Below are 25,560 nucleotides of genomic sequence, written 5' to 3' on the forward strand. Positions count from 1 at the left end.
GAAATTCTTATCGGAAAGCATACGATTCTGTCAGCTTGCAGCAATTTTGACCTTTACGTTTATTGCCCTCTACTTCTACATATTTTCCTTATGGTGAAACTCACCATCATTCCCTTATTTTATCTTTTCATTGAACAGAATCTACTAAGAGCCTTACAAGAAAGGAAACTGCCAACATCTCATTTAATATTCCTGCTTGGATCCTGTCTGTTGGAACTGCAATTAAATGAACCTAGCCTGTTTTCCATATGAATATCTGCCTCCTGTTGTCTCGCTGGGACACCGTAAGCAGTGACTGCAATGAAGATCCTCCACCACCAGGATGCTACGGAAATATTGTCAGTGTTTTCCCCATGTAGCTATAATAAGACAGCTGCAAAAGCCATCCACACTGCATCTCACAGAGTTCTGTATGCATACATTGGGTACCAAAGCTGCTTCTTTGTAAGCCTGAAGCAAGCAAAAGGATTTCAACTGCAACCATATTGGGGCACACTTTATGTGACCAGGGACACTTTGAGAAATAGTCCTCTGGCCACAAGGTCTCTCACCAAGCTTATTCATTTGAAAACTGAAGATCATTCCAGCAACAATCCTGTTAAACAATTATTTACACACACACACACACACACACACACACACACACCTGTGTCTGTCTGTCTGTCCCCCCTTCTTCCGTCTATCATCTATCTATCTATCTCATTCTCTTTCAGTGTATTTGTCTGTATATCCTACGTACAAAATTCTGTATTTCCAAATGCACACTTGGATTTTCTTCCAAGTTGATGTATAGCGCATTTCAACCTTCACAGACTGCAGAGCCAGAATAATAATAATTATTATTGAGTGGGGAGGAAAATAAATGGATGCAACCGGAGTGGAGTAACATCATACACACAGATAGGCTTAAATTTTCCAGAATCTGAGAGGATGGAATCAGTGGTGGGATTCAGCCAGTTTGCACCAGTTTGGGAAAACTGGTTGTTAATTTTCTGAGCAGTTTGGTGAACTGGTTGTTGGAAGAAATCATTAGGGCAGAGAACCAGTTGTTAAATTATTTGAATCCCACCACTGGATGGAAGTGAAGATTTTATTCTTCTTTTAAATATTTAATAAACATTTTACTTTAGACCCTTGCTTCAAAATGAGAGAAACCATATGGACGATGTTTTTTTAAATGGAAGAAAGAAAACTTTCAGACGCCTCTTTATTCCTGACATTCAGGTCCCTGGGTATAAAGAGGGATAATTATGCAAAAGGAAAGTGCACAAAGGAACACTATTTTATTATACTTTTGACTAATAGCAAAATGCAAAAATGAAGCTCTCCATACTAATGTATAATGTTTGTAAACTAAATACCAAGGATATTTTTCTTGCTTGTCTTGGGTTTTGATAAACAATTCACAAGCAATCTTACAAAAAGAATTATTTACCCCTAGATGTCTGTTTTTGGTGCACAATTCCTCCCTTAGAGACAGTTTACATACCAGCAATTGCTTAAACTAAGCTCTCTCAATTATAGTTTTTGGGATTCTTATCTACATCCCTAGTCTCTTAGTAACTATAACATGCAATTCTACTGATCCAGAGTTTTTCACATTTATTTGGTTTTTTCTCGATATTCATCAAACTCAAAATTACACGATTAGGTCACAGTAGAATTCTGGCTGATAAGAAAAATAAAATTAATTCTCTCCATCCAAAACAGAGTTTATTAAACAAATTTAATTAAATATTAACTGGAATAATAATCATTTCTGCATAATGCACAAGAGACAGAGATAACCAATGACAGTGCAGCTTGATAGAAAATGCTAATTAAAATACCTTAACAGAAGTAGTCTTATGACAGAGAATATTTCTTGCAATAAATGCTTGTTTTATCTTAAGTACTCACCCCCCCCTCCTGCTTTTTTGGAATTAATTTACAAGCTTCTCTGTCTTCAAAACAGAGGGTGTGGGGTGCATAATAAAAGGGTTTTTTTTAAAAAAAAACTGACAATATTTTTTTGGCCTTCTGGCATGAGTAAGTATAAGACATTCTGTTCTCTACCTAAGGCATATCTGACATTTTTTGTATATGCAAGACTATTACTGGACATTGTGGTCTAATCCTGTCTATAAGCAATTCTTGCTATATTCAGTGGAAAGAGCTCCATAGGAGCAGAGTTGCTCATATGAAACATCTTATTACAACCAATGAAATTTAGGTCTTCCAACAAAACAAAGATATGGTAGTTGAGCATATAGGGTTAGGGCATAGCTTTGATCAGATGGTCACAGCAAGCATCTTGAGTTTTTTTTTATCAGCTTATAACATTCTTGGAATGTGTTTAAATCTGGGGTGGGATTCAACGGGTGTTACTACCGGTTCGGTGATTATGTTTTGTGCATGCGTGTAATACACCTAAAGCTGTGCCGCCTGGACAGATGAAAAGCACTGCGTGCAGATGCGCAGCGTTTGACAAAGCAACTTATTTACTGCTTTTTCAACCTCAGCTGTGCCGCGCAAAACAGCTGAGGTTGAAAAAGCAGGAAATAAAGGACAGGTAAGAGCCCGGGTGGGTGGGCGGGCCAAACAGTAGCAGACACAGAACTGGTTCTGTGTCTGCTGCTCTTCAAACTACTGGTTCTTTAGACCCAGGCAGAACCGGAAGCATCTCACCCCTGTGAATAACACAAGATAATAATAAACGATTCTTTTTGTGTGAGCTTACAGACAATCAGCGTAGGATTCAGTTATTTGTATCATTTTTCCTTACTACCTACATCACCATTAATAGTTGCCAGAAAAAGAGTCTTCTTTAAAAAAAACTTGATCAAATAAATTCACTTTATATTCTTTCTTTTTATTTCTAACAGTCTCCTGCTTGAATAGGGGGTTGGACTAGAGACCTCCAAGATCTCTTCCAACCCTGTTATTCTGCTATTTGATTTCTCTTCAATTCTTCTATATCCCATCATATTTAATAGGCGTTTTTGTAGATCCAGTATGAAAATATTTTCTCTTGGTTCTTTATTTATATTTTCCTTTTAATTTTAAAATTTCAGTCAGGTTTTTTTTTCTTTATATTTGATAAAATGTCCTTTTCCAAATCATTCTCTTTGCTTATCATTTGTAATATCACTTTTGGTATTTTCTCTATTTTATCAGATAAAATCAGGGATGGGATTCTACCAGTTCTCACCTATTTGCTAGAACCGGTTGTTAACATTCTAAGCAGTTCGGAGAACGGTTGTTAGAAGAAATTACTGGCCTAATCCTGTAAGGAAGGCAGGAAGGAAACATTCTGGTGTTGCTTACAGAAACTGCCTCTCCGTTAACCCTTATTACATTCTTGGCAGGACTAGACTTCCTGTCTCAGGAATGTCTCTGGAGTTTTTTTCCCCTCCTTTGCTGGTACTTTGCTTGTGTGGAGTGACCATTCAAAGTTACAATGGCACTGAAAAAAGTGACTTATGACCATTTTTCACACTTACGAGTGTTGCAGCATCCCCACAGTCATGAGAGGCCAGGCGAGGAGATGCATGCCTCGATATGAGTGATATTGAGTTGGCCATGCCCAGCCAATAACATGACTACCAAGCCACACCCACCAACTAAGCCATGCCCACAGAACTGGTTGTTAAAAAATTTGAATCCCACCCCAGGATAAAATGTGTTCCATATATCATTCCTTCATTAATATTTTGATACTGTAGTTGATATTGTAGTTACTAATTTCTAGTTCCACTCTTCAAAGATCTCTAATTTTTCCAATGTTATAATGTTTTGTGTCATCTTGTAAGTCCCAATATTAACTGACATAAATAATATGTTTGCATTTTTCTTCTTTCTGCTTAGAATCTGGTGTCCAATTTCCAAAATTATAAAATAACGTACCTCTATTATGACTTGCAAAAGCCAGGCTCAAAATAAGTCTTTTCCATGAGAAGTTATTTATTGTTTTATTGTTAATTCTAACATCTTATACTAAAAAGTCAATATTCCAAATTTATCTGGATCCTTAATCCATTTATAACTTTTAGATCAAAACATTATTTAGCTTTAGCTGTTTATTTTAAATTCTTTAAGTTCTTAAGCTTATAATATTTTGTTATTTAGAGTTGATGATAAAAATCCTTTTTTAAGATCAAATTCCAAAAGAAGTAAAATATCTATTTTTTACATATCTCAACAGACATCAGAATAGCTTTTGCACAAGTATGGAAAACTAATATTCCCAATGAAGAACCAATATTACAAAAAAATACTGGAAAGTGTTGAAATGAATATGTTAACTCTGAAACTGAAAGAAAAAGAAGACTCTGAATATTTTTCAGTTTGGAATAAATGGTATGATTGGGTACCAAACAGAAATAAGAAATAAGACAAGAAACTTAACTGTAAGAGATCTTAAGAAAGTAAAATGTAAATATGTAAAATATATAAGAATATAAGAACAATAATTATAAAGTTATCTATTACTGCTAGATGAATGTAAATATAATGTATTAAGATATTTAAGATAAAAACCTGTATAGATGTCAAAGATACTGTTGAAAACATGATGTTTTATGCTGTAATAATGGAAACTTAATAAAAACATATTTTTAAAAACTCATCCTTTTTTTTCAAATCTCCCCTGGAATCCAATAGTGAGATAAGATTGTATATTCATATATATAAAATGTAAAGAAGACCAACAAACACTGAAGTTTCTGAACTTCAGTATTCAAACCACAATACTTTGAATACATTATGGGAAAATCCAACTTTATGTAGAAATCTATAAGGCTGGGAAAATGGAAGAAAATTAAAGAAGACAACCAGAACAAGAAAATAGATATTTGATTCCAGCATTATTGATATACCATTGGGACACCTGAAGGTCTAGGGTGGGAGGGAACCAACTGTCTGGAGAAGATCTTCCATGTGGTTGCTAACAGTTGACACAAACTCAATGGCACATAAACAAACAAACAGACAATTTTTTCTACAGCAAATAAACTAGTTCTACTTTTTCGTACTCTTCCATACTTTCATTGCTTAGCTTCTTAGTCAGGACTAGGTCAAACCAAGCATGGCTTTGAGAAGAATTACCCTATTCTGATATCAGCAGCCTGATATTTTTCTGATTAGTTTTGTGAGAAGTCATAATCTGATTTGAGGTCTTTGCATGCACAAATCAAAAACTATTTGTATATAAGATGAAAATATCTCACAAACGAATCCCACAAAATGCAGGAAGGCTTTGCTAATTAGAAGACTTCAATCTCCTATTAATATTTTTGGAGAAATCCTCTTTTCTCCAATCTGCAAATATTGTTATTCCCATTTTTGAACCAAGTTATTCAGGATAGCTTTCCTGTAAGGCAGAAAAAAATATAGAGAGAAAGTAGGGAACAACAAACATAATAGCTAAAATATGAGAACTTCTGGGAATTAGTTTAAGGATTTGGAAGAAAAAAGGGATAGCAGCTTACTCCGGAGAAGCTGGCAGGCTTGTATCCCTTCATGTAGCAATTTCTTATATGGTATTCTGCTCACTGGCATGTGCTGGTGTTATTGAAGTTGTATTTCTTCGATTGTTTGAACTAGTCCAATTTCTAAGCTATAATAAAGCTGCCGCCTTCTGTTATTCTAAACGAATTCTTTGGCTGCTGTTGTTTTTTTCCTCCAGGAAAAAGGTGAAGTGCCAGTGGCCCTGCCTCTCTTTTCCTCTTAAAATAAAGAAATCAGATAAAACAGACAAGACAAAGAAGGATGAGGTTAGTTTTAAGGCAAAACTAGTAATGGGAAATATGAAGGGGTTGGGGGATTAGGAAGGAAAAGAGAAGGCAATGCCGCCAGCAAACAAACAAGAAAAGTGAAGTTTTTTTTTTCTTAAAGAAAGAAGAAGGAGAATAAAACAGAGTTACATTTCATCTCTGCAATTCCCTTCCCTCTTAGAAAAAGATCTTTAACTGTCCCACGGAAATTTCAGATTAACTTGGGTGAAACTGTGAGAACGATTAGGAGAATCCTAATGTATTTTCATTCATTATAATCACTGAAGCCAGAAGTCTCATTTGACCTCGGCCAATATGATACAATCTTTGGAATGGGAAAGAAAGGGAGATCATCTAATATTGATACCTTCAACCAATTGACATTGCATAAAATAACAAGAGTTATTCGAGGCCTTGGCTTTCATTTCAGAGGTCAAGAGGCTGCAGATTCTCATCTGTTTTAATGCACCAAAATAGGTGAAGTATGGATATCAACAGAGATTTTAGAAATGTGCAGTGATATGGATGGAAGAGGGAAAGAAAGAAGTTAAGGACTTAAATTTAGATGCCTTAAAAAGAGCAAGCCTTGTGGAATGGTAAAAGTTACATATAATTTAGGATAAGAACATATTAATGGGAAAACTGGGATTTTCTGCTTGCTAAATTGGCTTTCTGTCAAGGCATTGGATATATTGTTTGGATTCATATAAGATATGACACTATAGTTTGTTGATTAAGTCATACTCAGCTGAAACAGAGAAATCATATGATTTTCCAAAATAAATACAAATAATCTAGTTGCTGTTCTTTTATCACTAGCACAATCAAAGAACAACAAATAAGATTGTCGACTTCAATATTCTAATTATATTCTGTAACTTATTCTGTCATCAAATTAAGATTTGATGTTCTGGCTTTTGTCAGCTGAATAAAATAACCAAACAAATGAATGCAAGTGTGTATTTTTACTTATAGTACATATCTTTTCCAAATGAAATAATTGTCAAAATAATTACAGATAGTTCTTGATTTACAACCATGATTGAGCCCAAAATTTATATAGTTAAGTGAGACATTTGTTAAGTGAGTTTTGCCCCATTTTAGCGATCTGGTTGTTAAGTGAATCTGGCTCTCCCATTGATTTTGCTTGTCAGGAAGCTGCAAAAGGGGATCATTTGATCCTGGACACTGCAACTATCATAAATTTGAACCAGTTGTTAAGCAACTGAATTTTGATCCTGGGGAAACAATCATAAGTGTGAAAAATGGTAATGAGTCATTTTTTTTCAGCGCTGTTGTAACTTTGAATGGTCATTAAATGAACTGTTGTAAGTGGAGGACTACCTGTACAACTGCCAAAGCTTTTCTTTAATATTTTTCTTCATCCTCAAACAGGACAATATGCAACATTTTTACAATAGCAACACCCAAAAATGGTTTGAGAATAAGCCAATTTGGGTTAGATTTTCGGGTATAAAAGACTGGTTGACATAATCTATTTAACAATGTTTATTCATACAAGGAATATTTTCCCAAATTGCAAATACATTTTGGGTTGACAGGACCTGATAAGACTGCCTGATTTTAGTAATCAACCATAATTAATTATTAGATCAAATTAGATCTTGTTTACTTCCATCACAGATTCAGAAATTCCCAATCCTTTTCAAGATAAACAAAAGCATCAAACTCACCCCACTTTTTCCCTCTATGGTGATTTCTAATTAGCTCTCATAATTCCAAGCCAATATGGTGCAGAATAATCTCTGAACATATTTACTAAGCATCAGGTTATGGGATTTATTTATTTATTTATCACTTTAATTTGGCTGTCCACCTTACAAAAAGCAGCCCTAGGCAATGTACAACAATTAATAAAAATAGCAATTGCATAAATGCTGTCAGTATAAAGACATAAAACAACCATTACAAAAATTAAATTATATTAAAATATACAAACCACACACAGGGAGAGACTGAATATAAGCATAGTGGAACCATATTAAGATGTTACTGGTTCCCTTGGGGCCCCCAGGTCTGGTGACACAACCAGTCTAGAAGATCTTCTGGAATGATAACAGGAAGGAGCTAATCTTACTTACGGGGGGAAGAATATTCCGTAGGGCTGATGCCATGGCAGAGAAGTTCCAGCCCCCAGGACCCATAAATGTAGTCCTTGGCAGATGCTATCTGCAACAAATGTTCTCTGACAGATCTAATGGGATGGGATGTTGTAATGGCCAGAGGTGGTCTTTCAGATAACTTGGTCATCATGTTACCCATGTATTTATTAAGAATGGCTGGAAATTCCAACATAACTAGAAAACTCCATGCTGTGGAATGCTCGCATAGATAACTCATTGGACGAAGATCTGCTAGTCAACAAGTTGGTGGTTAAGAGTAGAACCGTTAAAGTTGTCACTTTTAAAAAGAAATCTTATTAAATTAATCAGCTTTAGTTCATTAATTGATTAATCAGCTAGGCTATAATCCTTTAAGCCTTGGGGGAATAAGAATGAAAATGCTTAGGCAGCATTGTAGATCCGCATTAATTTTATAGGGGTAAAAATATTTTTTGGGAGAAACAATGTTTAATTGTTTCTTTCTATTTTATTTGAAAAAAAAAATCAAAATACAAAACTCCCACAATTTTTAAAAAAAGAAAAAACACAAAACAAAACATTGAATGAAAAGGTACATTAAAAGATAAAAACAACCAAACATATACACATATTATCCCCCTTAGCTGAACTCTGATTAATGCATTTCTGAAATATTAGTTTCAGAAACTAACTACCCCTGCAAAACACAGAAAAAAATTAACTACTAAATCTATTTGCAAATTATAGACCTGTGTCATCCATATACTATATGGCAAAATAGTTAAAAGGAAGAACAATAATAATAAAATAGACAAGGTTAAAGCTTCAAAACCCTCTGTTAAGAAATTGTTATTGTAATCAACTCGAATAAAATTTACTTCAGCGTCTTATCTATCCAAAATCCTCCCAAGAAATAAAGAGTATTCATCCTGGATCAAACATTCACATTTGTTTCTTATCAAACTTCTCCAAGTGAGGAATTCTTTGGGATACATATGATTCTTTCATTGATAACAGGTATTAGTTTCCAAACAGGAAAAGTAATGCATGATACAAAATCTATTTAAGGAATTCTCTGCTACAGATTCTGCTGATGGTTCCTATATTTGTAGACCTTCAAGAGAAGATAACAGTCAAAAAGATAACAGTGTGTAAAACTAACAATAACTATTAATAATAGGGCTTCATGGAACATCTCTTTTTAAAGGTATTATGTCCTTGGAAATAAATTGCTATGGGGCAACCATGGAACCTTGCCAGAGTCGTCTGGTGGCTGTTGTGAGCAGCAGTTGCTGGACTAGAAGGCTATATTATCTGTTTTCAAAAATACATTTTGATGTATTTTACTTTAATTAAAATAACTTGATGTACAATAAATTAATTAAAGTTAATTAAAGTTAGCTCTTCAGAGCCTTTCCCAACACCTGCTACCAAATATTTTAAATGCCAGGGATTAAATCTGGACTTTTTACATCCAAACACAACCTATGTTTCATCATGGAGTTTCAATCTTTTAAGTAAGGTTGAATATGCTTTCAGGTGATGGACAGTAGTTTATTCAGTATTAAATAGTTCAAATAGTTCTTTTCTAACTCTGAAGGTGTTAATTCCTAAAAACAATTGGAATATCTTATTTTAAACATTGTTCTCGGTTGGCAAGTTCTCAATACATATGTCTTCAATCTTAAACCCACACACATTTTTCATTTGTAAAATATGTGATTCAGAGAAGAGTAAGAAGCATCAATAACTTGTTGGCTTCCTCTAATCTACTGTTAATGAATAGAATTTCATCAATAGCAAGGTTGCACCTATGAATAAAAAAACTGGGAAATCTTGTTTTCCTCTAAGTGGATTTTTTATAGGAGAATAATTATACTCATTGTAGCCTCTGGACATCAATAGTATAAATAAGCTCTTTATGTCATCTACTGATGGGGTGATTAAGTATCCTTATAATGACTTGGCTTCTCTCCTAGACTACCAGAGCATGTCTATTGAAATGGCTAGAGCTACTATTAAAAGCCACTTTATTCTAGCCTGCTGATAACATTTTAAGAGGTGCTAATGGTAAATTTGATAACAGAAGAGATGCATATTAATAATTTTTAATTTATCATATAGCATCTTTATCATTCCTCAGTTTGTATTCTAAAAGTTGTGACTCTGCAGACACCTCCCAAATCTGAAGAGAAATCACATGGGAAAGAAACATAATCAAAAGTAGAATAAGTATGTAAGATGGTAATCAACTCCCAGAAAGTTCACAAAAAGCTACAGAAGAAAATGACCAATGGGTACTTAAAGACATTATTGAAAAAATGACTGAGTGAGAGAAGAGGGATTATTAGATCAGCAGCACATTGGCTGGAACTGGGGAAACTGAAAATAATGGAGATATATTGAAAGCAGAAAAAGGGGAACCATAAAATAATCTGGATGGGGGAACCTCCCAGTGGAGGTGGTGATTGAGTAACAACAGATCCTACCTCCCCTCATCTTGCCCGATAAACATAAACCAAACACAAGCCAGCCAGCCAGATTTGAAGTAGGTGGAATTCTGGTGCATCTTGTTTATTTCTTAGGAAATTATGAGCATAAAAGCTACATTAAATTTATTAGTCACGGAAGAAGGAAGTGCCTTCTTGTGAAGTGAAACAAAAAACTGAGAAAACCATCTTTCCCAATCCCATTTTCACAGATGAGAGCTGCATTGTACACCCAAAGACTACAAGATCAGGTGTGCAAACCCTGGATGACTACTAGAGGGCACCAAATATCTGTATTTTTTTTTTTACCGAAAGACGAGAATATGGAGCGTGGCTGTTTTCTTGCAGACATTTCATTAGCAGTTTAGATGACATAATCTCACCAGAAGACATAATCTCACAACACACAAGCAGATATAACTATAGTTTCAACTGAGAAACTATGAACATCCTAGACCAATCCAAGTCTTAAACTACTAGAGAATTCCTGGAAACCTTGCACTCAGACAAATTAGCCATCAACAGGCACATTAGAAATAAATAACAGCTAGGTACTTTTCAAAAAAGGCAATCAACAATCCAAAAAGGAAACAAAAAGATCAAAACACCTTCTCACCAGCAATCGACACCTAGATGAGCAAGGATTTATACCAAGACTAACAACCAATATTTTTTGGTCTAATGTGTGTGTATAAGATGTGGTTGCAGTATTAATATTATTATTTACCTCTTATTATTTTTACTTCCCACCTTTATTTCCTATACACTTCAGCATTATGATTTTTCACATTATTATTATGTTCTGTTGTTTTGCAGATACACTGAATGCTTCTGTACTGGAGACAAATTCCTTGTATGTCTAATCATATTTGAACAAATAAAGTGTAAGTAAACAGTACCCCAGTCAAGGAACCACCAAGAACACATTTATCAATGCTGAGAGGGCAAGCCACTAGTATATAAACAGAGAGCAAACCACTCAGACAGCACCAAGGAGCCAACTATATTTTTCGGTATATCTTTGCAGCCCAGGTCCAAATGGCAGGGCTATTGTAAAAGAAAGTGAACGGATTAATCAGATATTTTTCTTTGCACTTGTAGAGTTTAGACTGGGTGTATACGTGGGACAATTCCATATGGCACAAGTACATCATTATGATGAATACATGATCCCCTTCTTTTTTATTTTATTATGTAAGGCACACAAATAGAGGCATCTGCAAGGGGGGGGGGCAAATGACAAAAGTGGTGCTGTGATATTTGCAAGATAAGCTTTGCCCATTTGTGGATATGCCATGATATTTCATGCGTGTAAAAAAGAAAAGAAAGAAAAAGAAAGGTGCCTTATTTTGTTGTAAGTAATAAATTTATTTCACCAGATGTCCAGCCCTGTATGGCTGGAGCGTTCTAGTGGATGCAGCACTTCATAGACTCTCAGCTTATAGCAATAGCAATAGTACTTAGACTTATATACTGCTTTATAGTGCTCTCTCTAAGCGATTTACAGAGTCAGCATATTGCCCCCAATAATCTGGGTCCTCATTTTATCCACTCGGAAGGATGGAAGGCTGAGTCAACCTTGAGCCTGGTGAGGATTGACCTGCCAAACGGCAGGCAGCTGGATGCAGCAGAAGTAGCTTGCAGTACTGCACTCTAACCACTGCACCACTGAGGCTTAGCTGGAGCTGTGCAAAAATCTTGATTTGTTCTTGGTAAACATGCTGCTGAATTATGCTAATGCAAACATGATAAGGGATCATCTAGTTGAAGAATTTGTTATCCTTTATTTACTACAAACATGAACCAGCCCTCAGTATTTTAAACTTCTCTATTTATGCACTAGCATTGTATTATTCCTGGAACATAAATCAGATATTTGCAATCAAGAGGGGCAGGATGTACATGTGTGTAGTTATAAATTGTAAGTTTGAGTTGGAATATAAGACTGCTTATGTATGTGTGGTGTGTGCTTAACACACTACTCAATTAAATTTAAAAATGACCTACTGGGGAACTAACAGAGTTCTTCTATGATGAAACTGTCTCCTGTAACATTTGCTTTGCCAATGCACTTCTGCAAAAGTATGGCACAATCCAGACTCCATATATATATATAATGAAAACATTATATGTGGAGTAGAAGCTAGCCTAACCAAAATCAACCCAGATGCAGCCAACAAAATCAGACTTGAAGTCACCAACGTTCTCTGCTCCAGCAACCCACCCAGAAGCAACCTACACAGAGAAGAACAAAAAGCACTCACCAACCTGAGGAAAGACAGCAACATAGTCATTCTCCCAGCAGACAAAGGCAACACCACAGTCGTAATGAACACATCAGACTACCACTCCAAACTATCCAACCTACTCCAAGACCCCACTTACAAACCTCTGAATACTGACCCCACCACCTACCTAGAAAAAACCACCAAATCCAAAATAAAAGCGTCTCCCATCAGTGAAGAGATCCAGCAGAGAATCATCCACAGAGAAAAATCATCCAGATGCCCTAAGCTCTATGGCCTCCCCAAGATACACAAAGAAGGAATACCACTCAAACCCATAGTCAGTTCCATAGGCTCACCTCTACAGAATCTTGCCAAATTTCTCGCCAAACAACTCCAGCCCTACACAGAATCCATCACCTCACATGTACAAAATTCCTTCCACTTCATAGAAACAATAAAGAAACAAAACCTACAACCCAGCGACCTACTCGTGAGCTTCGATGTCATATCCCTCTTCACCCAAGTACCCATCAAAGAAGCATTGACAGCCATCCAAAACAAATACAACCCCCCCAAACACATCCTAGATCTGACCAACCACTGCCTAAACAACACATACTTCATCCACAATGGACAAAGATACAAACAGATAGAAGGAGCACCCATGGGATCACCCCTCTCACCCGTCATCGCTAACCTATACACGGAACACTTTGAAACCAACACTCTAGACAAATCCGAACACAAACTCAAACTCTGGCTCAGATATGTAGATGACACTTTTGTAATTTGGCCACAAGGGAAAGAAAAACTGGACAACTTCCTAACACATCTTAACAACCTACACCCCAAAATACAATTCACCATGGAAACAGAAACCAACAACCAACTTCCCTTCCTGGACGTCCTAATTTACAAAAAACCCAATGGCTCCCTAGGACACACCATCTACTGGAAAAAAAAACACACACCAACCACTACCTAAATGCACAATCCCATCACCACCCTGCACAGATCAACTCTGTAGCCAAGACCCTCATCTCCAGAACCAAACGCCCAGCTGACAAAGACCACCTGAGAACAGAACTACACACCCTCACTAACGTATTAATTTCCAATGTATTCCAAAGAAACACTATCACCAATCTAATCCGAAAAGAGATACCCCTAAAAAACCAAGACACAGAACAAGACAACGGTATCACACTCCTCCCCTATATCAAAGGCACCACAGACAAAATCAGCAAAATTCTCCACAAATACAATATCAGGACAGCCTTCAGCACTGACCAAAAAATAGCCAACATCCTAAGAAACCCCAAATACAAGATCCAGCTAGAAAACCAAGGAGTTTATGAAATACCATGCAACAAATTGCCCAGCCACATACATTGGACAAACCAACAGGAGAATAAATGCACACATCACAGAACACAAAAACGCAGTCAGAAGAGAAGAAAATACTTCCTCCCTCTTCCAGCACCTTAAAACCACAGGACATGAAATTAATTTCAAAGGAACCAAATTAATATCCAACACTGAACACTCCAGCAAGAGAATAATCAGGGAAGCCATTGAGATAGAGAAACACCCCCATAACATGAATAGATGGGACGATACCTCCCGCCTACCAGATATCTGGAAGCTAGCCCTCACCAACAAATGAGTCCCAGCCAAGAAAACCAACACCAGACCCAAAACAACATGGGACACCACCACCAATCTCCCTCATCAGACCCAGGCCCAAGCCCATTCAGAAAACAGACCACAGCTCCTTCGCCAGCTGTCGCACCCCCCCGACCCCAAAATCAAACAAGCTGACACACACCAAGAACACAGACCCAGACCCCAAACTCGAAGCCAGACTAAAACCCAGAATGTTCTATCACAGCCACCCGCTCAGGATATCACATCAGAAAACTCAGGAAATTACACCACAAGAACTCAAGAAGTTGCAACACAGCAAATGACCCAGGATATCACAGCACAAGACCAAGGATACCACAGCAATAAATCTCATAAGGTCATCACACAACCCATTACCCAAGCCGTTACTACACAGGAGGCTAATGGAAAAGAGATCAACACACAAACGACCCAGGAGATTACAACGCAGGACCCAGGATACCACAACAAAAGAACTCGCAAGCCCATCACACTACCCATTGCCCAAGCCGTTAAAACACGAGAGGCTAATGGAAAAAAGATTACTACAAAACAAACGACCCAGGAGATTACAGCATGAGATCCAGGATATTTCCACAACAAGACTCACAAGGCCTTCACACAGCCCATTATACCAACATCAACTCCATCAACCAATCAAGAGGCAGCAGCACAGCCAACCAGCCCAGCACACCAGCCCCCACCACCAGTATTTATAGAGAAACGGCAGCTCTGATCACACACTGCTTGCACTGGCATGAAGCTGAAAGCACCAGCCCGAGGATGGCGAGTGGGACCTTGCCGAAACGTCACCAAGATACTCTTAATCTTACACGGGAAAAGACCCGAACACACCTAGACCTACATACCTGTACCCGTGAAAATCTATGAAAACACTCTCTCTCTCTCTCTCTCTCTCTCTCTCTCTCTCTCTCTCTCTCTCTCTCTCTCTCAGGGATAGGTTTGCAGATAACCCAATTTTGAAGTGTATTTAGGGACCTAATATTTTCAGTATATATATATATATATATATATATATATATATATATATAATAAGCAATGCCATCAGTGGTGGTATTCTACTGGTTTGGCCCAGTTCGGCCAAACCGGTGGCTCCGAGGATCATCTGTGAGCGAACCATTTTGCTCCGATGATCAGCTGCTAGACCCGCCTGCCTGAGCTCTATTCTGACCTTTATTTCCTGTTTTTCAAGCTCAGCTGCTTTGCGTGGCACAGCGGATTGCCGTGCATCAGCTGTTTAATACACAGGGAGAGTGCAGGATTGCAGGAGAAGGTTAGTAGCAAACCCTCTATGAGCGTGTGCTCACCGAACCGGTTGTTACACTGGTTGAATGCCATTTATTGTGACCCAGAAGTGTGAGTTCTCTTTAGTAGCATCTGCTTCTACAAAGATGTTCTCCTGGAGATCTAAATGGCTTTACCCTGCTGATGTTTAGGTCTTTGGCAAGGGAGAATGAGATTGCTTGCTTCATTGTATTGCAATCTTTTATCTTTTATTGCAATTTCTTTCTCTGATTATTGTGAGCTACCCAGAGTTGTGAAAAATTGAATGATATACAACTTTAATAAATCATTACTATTATGGTTCATTGCAGAGTCATCCAGATGTTTAAACAGGATTTGGCATTTTTATCTATATAGCAAGTCTTTCCCAAGAACCAGGGATAGGCAGATGTTGTCTAATGATGTTAAAGGAGTCCTGCTGGTACAGTGATTAGAATGCAATATTGCAGGCTAACTTTGCCCACAGTCTGGAGTTCTATCCTCAAGGCTGACTCAGTCTTTCATCCTTCTGAGGTTAGTAAAATGAGGACCCAGATTGTTGGGGGCAACATGCTGATGTTCTAAACTACCCAGGGTAAAGGGGGCAGTATATCAGTTTAAGTGCTATTACTATTGCTATCATCACAGGATGTAAGCTGTTCCAAGTAAAGCTGCCTTTTGCAGTTAATTTATGATTATTTTGTCAATGCTGATGGTATTCAGGTAATGCTCCAGTTGGTTTGGAATTGCATTCAAAGTGTCAATTATTATTGATATTGTCTTTGCTTTCTTTTGCTCCAGTCAGTACTTCTATTTGCAGATCTTTATATTTTGTGATTTTTCTTCAATTCTTTCTTTTCTATTGTGCTGTTTCCAGTATTGTTACGTATCTATTATATTATTGTTAATATTACTCTCAAGGTAAAATGAAAGTATTATGTGCTACACAGTGCTGTGCAGTGCATTTCCAAATATCAAACCATATATTTTCTTTCTGATTGATCTTTTCTTTTTATTATATAGACTCCAAGCTTTTGGAGGCATGCATTTTCAGCTGCTGGGCTGATAGGGTGGTTAGCAAAATCCATGCCAGCTTGCTTCCATCCTTTTTCATTTATGCTACTGGTTCAGCAAGCACATTTGTGACTGATAGGGGGGGAAAATGAAAAATTGCAGCTTGGCTACCCAGACAGGAAACACAGAGCTTAGCTTAGCACCCATGACAGGGAATCAGTGGCTCAGACAGAGCAAAAACCTTATTGCCTTTTTCTATTTGGCTATAAAGCTCCAGTGTGTGTGTGTGTGTGTGTGTGTGTGTGTGTGTGTGTGAGAGAGAGAGAGAGAGAGAGAGAGAGAGAGAGAGAGAGAGAAGGAGGAGACGGAGAGCGCGAGCGCAATGTCATTCTATTCCACATTTAAACTAAATAAACCAAATAAACATTGACAAAAGGATTGGAGTCTATATTACCACTTATGGAAGAAATATCCTTAAATGCTAGCTATCTTTTGGCAGCTTATTAGTGTAAGTATTGAGGTTACATCTACAAGATCAACACTTGTTGTAGAATTGGTGTGTCAATTTATTATTTTGATTTCCTTTCCCTCTCCCTTACCATGTTCGGGGCATTTCCCCGAATGCTGGAGTTACACCTCTTCAACTTTACTTCCTGCCCTCATATTTCCAAGTGCATCAAAATGCTTTTAAAGGAAATTTTCACTTTATATTTCCTAGTTATATTCTGATACCACTGTAGGCCTAAACTTTTGAAGCCAACTGGGCTACCAGCCCAGTTTCTAGGGCTGGTAGTAGTTTCCTTATTCCTAGTAATTGTATCAAAGAGAAATGTGATTTTGCAGGAAGCAACTTTGTTTGTTCTGGTCGGTTTAAAATCTGAAGCTGTGTTGACTTTGCGCTCTGTTTGGCCTTGTACAACTAATTGGCAATTTAGTCATTGGCAGCATTTCAAGGGAGATAAAGGTGGGTGTTTATCAGCCTTATCCCAAAAAACTGCAGCAGACTTCTGTTGGACTATTCATAAACTGTTGGGACTCATTACGGGATGTGAATGCATATAATTCACAGCCATTAAAATAATTAAAAAAATGGTTTTGGGGGACAGCGTGTGATTGTTACTATCTCAGGAAGCCTTGGTCAGAACAAAACATCCAGTGGACTCCTTGGATGCTGAACTTGATTGTTTGCTTTAAGACGTTTCATTACTCAACTAGGTAATATCAGTGCAAGTCAGGTATCCATGGAGTCATCAGGAGTCTAACTTGACTCTAGGATACAGTTCACCTTTTGTAGATGTTCATGTAAGGCTAAAGTAATGGAATTTGGGAATTGTCAATTCTGTGCCTATTCACCAAAGGAGCAGATAAATTCAGGGTTCTTCTTTGGTCCCCAGCTGAACAAGCAGGATGCCAGAGCAAAGCAATAATTACTGAGCAGTTGTATTTGGAGCTGCTGGCATTGGCAAGAGTTCTTTGGTACTCTGTTTTATACACTTCCGGGAGACAACATCCTCATTGTTGAAGATACATATCACCAGGTGATCAGCTGTAACAAGAACATTCAGATCAGAGACACCACCGGAAGCCACCGGTTTCACCATCTCGAAAGCCTATACATTCATGCTAGTATATTCTGTGACCAGTAAGCAATCTGTAGAAGATCTCCAACCAATCTATGAGAAGATCTGTCAGATCAAAGGAGTCATTCAAAAAATCCCAATTATACTGTTAGGAAACAAGAGTGATGACCAGGGGTGGGATTCGGGCCTGTTCAGGTGAACTGGATGTTAAATTTACATCTGGTTTGCTGAACTGGTAGTTGAACCGACCGAATGGCCCTGCTCACCCCCTCCCAGGAGACTTCACACAGCCCATTTTGGATGCGGGTAAGTGCAGGGTCTGCACAGAAGCTCTGGGAGGACAAAAAACAGCCCCCCTGGAAGTTTCAGAAGTCTGGAAACAGGCTTGTTTCCAGTTTCTGGAGGGCCTCTGGAACCAGGGGGAGGCCATTTTTGCCCTCCCAGAGACCTGAGGGAAGCCTCTAGACTCAGGGGAAGGTGAAAAATGGCCCTCCTGGAGGTTCGGTAGGCCATGTCCACCATGGCCACGCCCACCCAGCAATTGGGCAGAGAACCAGTTGCTGGGATTTTTGAATCCCACTCCTGGTGATGACCCTCAAAGAGGAGTGGGCACTTTTGAAGGAGAAGTCCTTGCTGTCAGCTTTGAAATTTAGCTGCCACATTTTTTTTAGAGAGTTAGAGGAGTTGAAAAGTTCAAGGTTATTGTGTATGTTGTATTAAGAATTTCCAGTTGCAGTTAATTGGTTCTTGTGATTTATGAAGTGTAGAAGTGGGAGGAGAGAAGGTGGATTCTGTGTAACGCGCACTCGGGAAATTGCTTTTGACATGCCAGATCTGTTCCTAATAAATCAATTGGAGAGATAATGTCTTGGAGTGATTGATATCATGGATACTTTCTGGATGCCGTACACTTGCCATGAAATGGAAATGCTCCTTCATGGAGACCTCTGCCAAAATGAACTACAACGTGCAGGAGTTTTCTGAAGAGCTCCTTAATTTGGAAAAAGAGAAGAAATGTAGTCTGCAGGTGGATGGCAAGAATTCAAAGCAGCAGCAAAACAAAGATAAACTGAGAAGCAAATGTTATGTGATGTGACACCTACTGTGTGGCTAAAATAAGAATGTAGTCTTGATCTTGCAGGACATCTATCCAGAGAAAATTCTGATTATTGAAATTTTCAGAGGCTAAGTATATCTTTCAAAATGGTAGTGTTAAATGTGGGTTGAATCATTTGAATATTTACTTAAGGGTGGTTGGATTTTTCATGTTCCATTTTGCACAAGCATCAACTCTGCCTGCTGCATAGTCAATACTGTTCTGAGATGATAAAAGTGGAATAAATAATCTGAACCCTGCAATCTACTGCTACATTTTTATATTTTTTTCAATTTGCAACAATTTGCAATTCTTTTACAAATACTAATGTGAATAAGCAAATCACAGCAGGATTCTGTTGAGTAAACCAGTACAATTAGACAGTATATTTAATGCTTGCATATATTAGAGCAAAAAACAAATGCTTACTGGTAGAACTTAACCAGTTCTCTGGCTACTGTAGATTATTGTTTATGGTGGTCTTTCAAATATTTATAGGAAAGAAACTTTGTTCTCAAGTGTTCCTCATTATATGTAAATACTTTATATGTGGTAATTCTACATTGGCAAGTTTTTATGTGAATGATTAAAATTAAATGAGTTTTAATGTGAAAAAAATCAGCACAAGTCAGATTTGGGTTTGTTTATACACAGTAGCTTGCCCTGGCAGTGCTGGTGGGAGTGTAGTTTCCTTCTTGGTGGTTCATTGATTAGGTTATTGTTTTCTGTCTGCTGTTTGGCTGATGTTGATCGCTGCTTATCTGAATGGTGGTTGCTGGATGGAATGTGTTCTAGGCACTTTTTTGTTTTCTTCCTAGGATTTTTATTGTCACTTTTGAATAGTGTGTAGATCTGGTTTCTATCTATCTATCTATCTATCTATCTATCTATCTATCTATCTATCTATCTATCTATCTATCTATCTATCTATCTATCTATCTATCATCTACCTACTACCTACCTACTTTTCTGCCTATCTTGTCATGGGGCTACTCAAGGTGGCTTATAACACTAAAAAGGAAGAAATGAAAAGAATGTAAACAAAAGTAATATATTAGAACACTAAAATAAACAAGAAAAAAGATCAAGAAAAATACAACAATATATGTATTTTGATGTCTGATTTGCATGAATGCCAATCTTTTAGGAATTCTGTTTTTGGATTTAGCATGGTTTGGGTTGCTAATAGTTTCCTGGTTGAAACTGTGGTTAAGTCCCTTGAGTCTGTCAATGTATGGTAATTTTTGTCCTATCTGCTAGTTGGTGTTTGTGGATGCACTCTACTAGTCTTTTCTTTCTGTCTGTCCCATATAGTGGCTGTAACAGTCCTTGCACTATATGTTTTGGATGATTCCTGCTTTTTCTTCATGGGCTACTGAGTCTTTTGGTTTGCGTAAGATGTTTTAAAGAGGTTTAGCTGATTTATATGCTATGGTGATGCCATGTAATAATAGTTGGTCATTTCTGGATATCTTCAATATTTTTGATACATGGGAATATTATCCTTTCATGGGTTGTATTGATTTGCTATAAAAGGTAGTATGCAGGAATATCCACAAAGTATAGTCAGTAAAGTCGAGATGTTGATATGCAGCTGATATATTTGAAGTTCCGATTTTCTTTGTGTGTGTCATGAGTATGCATGAAAAATGCCCATGTCATGAGTATGCATGAAAAATATGTGAAACTTCAACTGACTTTTGTGGCTATCATTTGCCTTTTTTTGACCGTACCTTGTGGAAACCTCTGTACACCAGTCATAAATGATACTAACTGACTGAGCAAAATATCATTTTAAAATATTCACAGGCAAATTAATTCACTGGGGGCCTCTGAGACTTTAAAAATATTTATTTTAGCATAAATTTAGCTATATATTACTTAGCAGCAACGCCTGACATTTCACAGGCATGCTATTAACATGGCTAAGATCATGCAGTGAGGACATAGGAGTGGTGGCTAAGGAAGGAATGAGAATGAACCAGATCACCTAGAAGAGAGAAGACTTTTAGTGTGTAAATACATCAGTCCCTTCTTTTTATACAGATAGTAATCCCTTTTTCTTCTTTGGCTGGAACGTTTCCAAAAGCTCAACATGAGCAAAAGGCCAATGAAATGTTCTGTTTATAGGCTCCAATAATTGCATATTTAAGACTCACAAGCAGGTTACAGCTGGGCTTAGCCATGTGAGGCCAATCTCCAGCTTTTAATAACTAAAGACTGTTTTTCTAACATGGCTATGAAAAACCAATATAAGGAAAGCAGTTACAAAAGAAAAAGAAAAAAAAACCAGAACCCATCTCCATTAACAAAAGCCCAAAACACCCAAACCTTAGTATTACACATCACAGTGGAATAGAGTTTAATGTATATTTTAATGAAGAAGATTTAGCCTGCAACTATTTAATTTTCTTTGCAAAACACCTGAAATTATGTCTGTGTAGCTGAAGTGCCTCAACTTTCAGGGGGAAGGACCCTAATAGAATTTACTGTGTGTAGAAAAGAGGTGGGCAAAAGTCACTTTCAAGTTCATTTGAAAGTTATTCTGCAAAAAAAGAGAGAAATGGGTGGGATTTCACCAATTTCTTTTGGAATTTATCATATTTCAAAGTGAAGAGGGTCTGAATTTTAAATAATTTTCTGTCAAAAGAAGGATTTGTCAATCAATTAACAATCAAATACAGCCATGCACACAGACACACACTCATATATGCAAACAACTTGTGTAGCTCTATTTCTCATTGTGTCACCTGAGGGTTCCTATTTTCAGCTAAATTTGATTGCATGGGCCTTGATTGCATGGTTGAGGCCACCATATTAACCTTTTTTTCATCTAGTCTCTGCAGACATCCTTGATAGCCACGAAGGGAACAGTTTAGATCAGGGGTGTCCAACCTTTCACCTTCCCTGGGCCACATTAGAAGATGAAAATTTGGTTTGGGCCGCACATAATTAAATTAAATAATTAATTAAATTAAATTAAATTAATAAAATAATAAAATAAAATTATTATTTATTTATTATTAATTATTTATTAAAAATTATTTATTTTTTATTTTATAATTTTTTGGCCAAATTTTGCGGGGTGGGGGGGGAGGGGGGGAAGAAAGCTCGCCCGCCTCGCGCCTACCTCTCCTCCTGCAAATTATTTATTTTTTATTAATTTTCCGGCGGTGGCGGCAATAGCAGGAGGTGGCGGGGCGGGACTTTTGGGCTGCGGCTGCCCGCCTTTTCTGTTGCTCGCCTCGCCCGCCTCGCACCTGCCTCTCCTCCTCCTCCTCGCTGGAGCTTTCATGAAGGTTGGGGTGGGCGTTGGGCCGCATTACGAGGCGACCTGGGCCGCATGCGGCCCGTGGGCCGCGGAGTTGGACAAGCCTGGTTTAGATTGTGCTTTCATAATCACCATTTTGGTCTTCTATTCTCCTGTTGACCAGTTTGCCTATTTGGATGGATCAGGCCAGTGGTGGTATTCCACCGGTTCTGCCCAGTTCTGGAGAGAGAGCCGGTAGGAGCGATAAGCAGCTGAGATCGAACTGGTTCTCTCCACTGCTCTGCTGTTGGGCCCACCCGCCTGCCTGGGCTCCCATATTTCTCACCTTTATTTACTGAATTTGAAGCGCAGCTTCTTTGCGCAGCACAGAATAGTGCCGCACGGCAGCTGCTGAAGTGACCTGGATTGTGCAGGCTTGTAGGAGGCAAGTTAGAACAACTCTGTGCCTGTGAAAATGCCTCTGCACCTACGCAAAGTGTGTGCACGCATGCAAAGCGCGCCCACCAAGCCACGCTCACCGAACCGGTGGCAACAATATTTGAATCCCACCACTGGAGCAGGCTTTGAGAAGAACAAAATGTAGCACAAGATAAGAAGAGGTAACTAGATATAGAAAACTCCTTCTGGAGGAATTCCCAAAAAGCTTAAACACAGCAGGAAAACTAATGTGCAAATATTCCAAGTCATCCAGATGTTTTCAGTTGTTTATATTTTTATCGTTTACTAGTTTTCAGTATTACTTCTATTCTTGGTTGACACTGCGACACACATTCCCAAAGGTAGTAACTGTCCAAAGGGGAAAAACTTTTAGAAATTCATTTAGACAATGAATTAAAACTTCCATTTTGAAATATATCAGTGAACCAAGCTACTGTAGTTTTAAAATCATGATTTATGGCTCAAGATGATGCATGGATACATCCAGTTGTGGTTTGTTCAGAAAATTATTGTTAAATAAGCCATACTTACTAAAATAAATAATATCTTATATGCTGCCCATGTCAAATTCATGACTCTGGATACATAACAGTAGTCAAAACAATAAACAAAGGCATAAAACAATAAAAACAAGAGTATCAGTAATCTGCAGCCAAGATAAACAAAACCACCAATATCAAATCTTGTTTAGTCATAATATGATTTGTTTGTTTATGATTTAATCTAATTTAGTCAACATAGTTTATAATGGCTTCTCCATTGTATGAACCCAGTGCATTGCGGTTGATTCAGTAAACACACTGAAGCATAATTTAACAGGTTTTGCAAACCCAGCCTAGCCAAGAACATTACTATAGTGAGAGCAAAAACAAGAACTCATATTTTGTATTGCTGAAAATTGCTTATGTCTGCTGAAAAGAGGGAATACAATGCTGGACATTTATTTTCCTTTGTCAGGAAGGAAAATAGGTTTGCTATATATCTTTAAATGACAAAATGTTTTTACACAATTCTCTTCAAATGTTCTGGCACCTAGAAGCACATTTATTACAAAATACACTGTTATACACAGTGATGAAAGCAATTGAATTGCACTTAAAACTTCTGTTCGACTCAATTTTAAGACAATCAGAGCTGCATTATTTCAAAATATTTTGTGTCATGAAAACATCCATGAGGAATAATTATCAGTTTTATTTTGCTGAGTGACATGAATTGATAGTTGGGAAGGAACAAGAAGAAACAGAGTGAATGACTGGGTAATTCAGACAGTCAAGAATGCATAGTTCCAGGAGTATGCTTAGGAAAAGAGTTGCTTGTTTCCAACATAGGTTTTAAGTAAACAACTTTTCACATTTATCCAAGTGAAAAGAATTAACATATAGGTAGTCCTTGATTTATAACAAGTTGTTTAATGACCATTCGGCGTTACAACAGCATTGAAAAATAATACTTACAACCTGTCCTTACATTTATAATACATTGAATACAACCAGTTTCCCTATGGTCACATGATGAACATTTGGCCTAGTGCAATTAACAGAGAGATACAATCAAGATCAAGTGAAGTATTAATACCATTCTATAAAGCCTTTGTAAGACCACACTTAGAGTACTGCATCCAGGTTTGGTCACCACATTATAAAAAAAGATGTTGAGACTCTAGAAAAAGTACAGAGAAGAGCAACCAGGATGATTAGGGGACTGGAGACTAAAACATTTGAAGAACAGTTACAGGAACTGGGCCTGGCTAGTCTAGAGAAGAGAAGGACCAGGGGAGACATGATAGCAGTCTTCCAATATTTGAGGGGCTGCCACAGAGAGGAGGAGGGGGTCAAGCTATTTTCTAAAGCACCTGTAGGCCAGACAAGGAATAATGGACAGAAACTGAACAAGGAGAGATTTAACCTGGAAATAAGGAGAAACTTTCTGACAGGGAGAACAATCAACCAATGGAACAAAAGTTGCCCTCAGAAGTTGTGGGACACCATCACTTGAGACCTTCAAGAAGAGATTGGACTGCCATTTGTCAGAAATGGTGTAGGGTCTCCCATTTGGGCAGGGGGTTGGACTAGATGACTATAAAGTCCCTTCAACTCTGATTATCTGTTATTATTATTATTATTAGAATTAGCTAATCTAGTCTAGTTTATCCAACAGGGCTGACATCAATCTTGCGAGTATGCTGGATGTCTTGTTTTATTGATATATTTGTGTGAGAAGACATTAATTTTGCCTGATGACTGGAAAATGACTTCACTGTTTCCCCATAGAAAGGGAAGGGAGGTAAAAGCTAATGTCAACACTACAAGGGAATTAGCTTGTTATTTTGACCAACAAGGTGTGAAAGATTAAAATGAGTAAAATTAAAAAAGAAATTTTAAAGAGAGATTATAAAAGTAGCGACCAGAGAAAGTGAGAAAAAAAAAACTTTTTAATGGCTGAAAGTGGCATTGAATTTTGAAAGGAGGAAGCCAGAAGATACCTGTTTAAATTGGATAAATATATGATTTTGGCACTAAATAGGCATAATTAAAGCTGAACTTGAACATGTAAAAATTGATATTTGGACTTACCGGACTTATTGGACCCTTGAATTTTAATAGCCCTAAATAGAGAAGAAAAGTGAAAAAAAAAAAA

The 25,560-nt window shown here is 37.5% G+C and overlaps 1 protein-coding gene and 1 pseudogene across 3 annotated transcripts in view; one reads left to right on the top strand and one right to left on the bottom strand.

The window, feature by feature from the left end:
• PTPRN2 (protein tyrosine phosphatase receptor type N2) overlaps positions 1 to 25,560 on the bottom strand; it is a 753,919-nt gene that overhangs the window by 186,186 nt on the left and 542,173 nt on the right. The gene's annotated exons all lie outside the window — the stretch shown is intronic.
• Positions 17,943 to 19,211, top strand: LOC113420820 (GTP-binding protein Di-Ras2-like; annotated as a pseudogene).

The sequence above is a fragment of the Notechis scutatus genome, chromosome Z (genome assembly GCF_049901735.1).
Source record: "Notechis scutatus isolate UNSWTSFEM ecotype Mainland chromosome Z, rNotScu1.2, whole genome shotgun sequence".
NCBI classification, from domain to species: Eukaryota; Metazoa; Chordata; class Lepidosauria; order Squamata; family Elapidae; genus Notechis; species Notechis scutatus.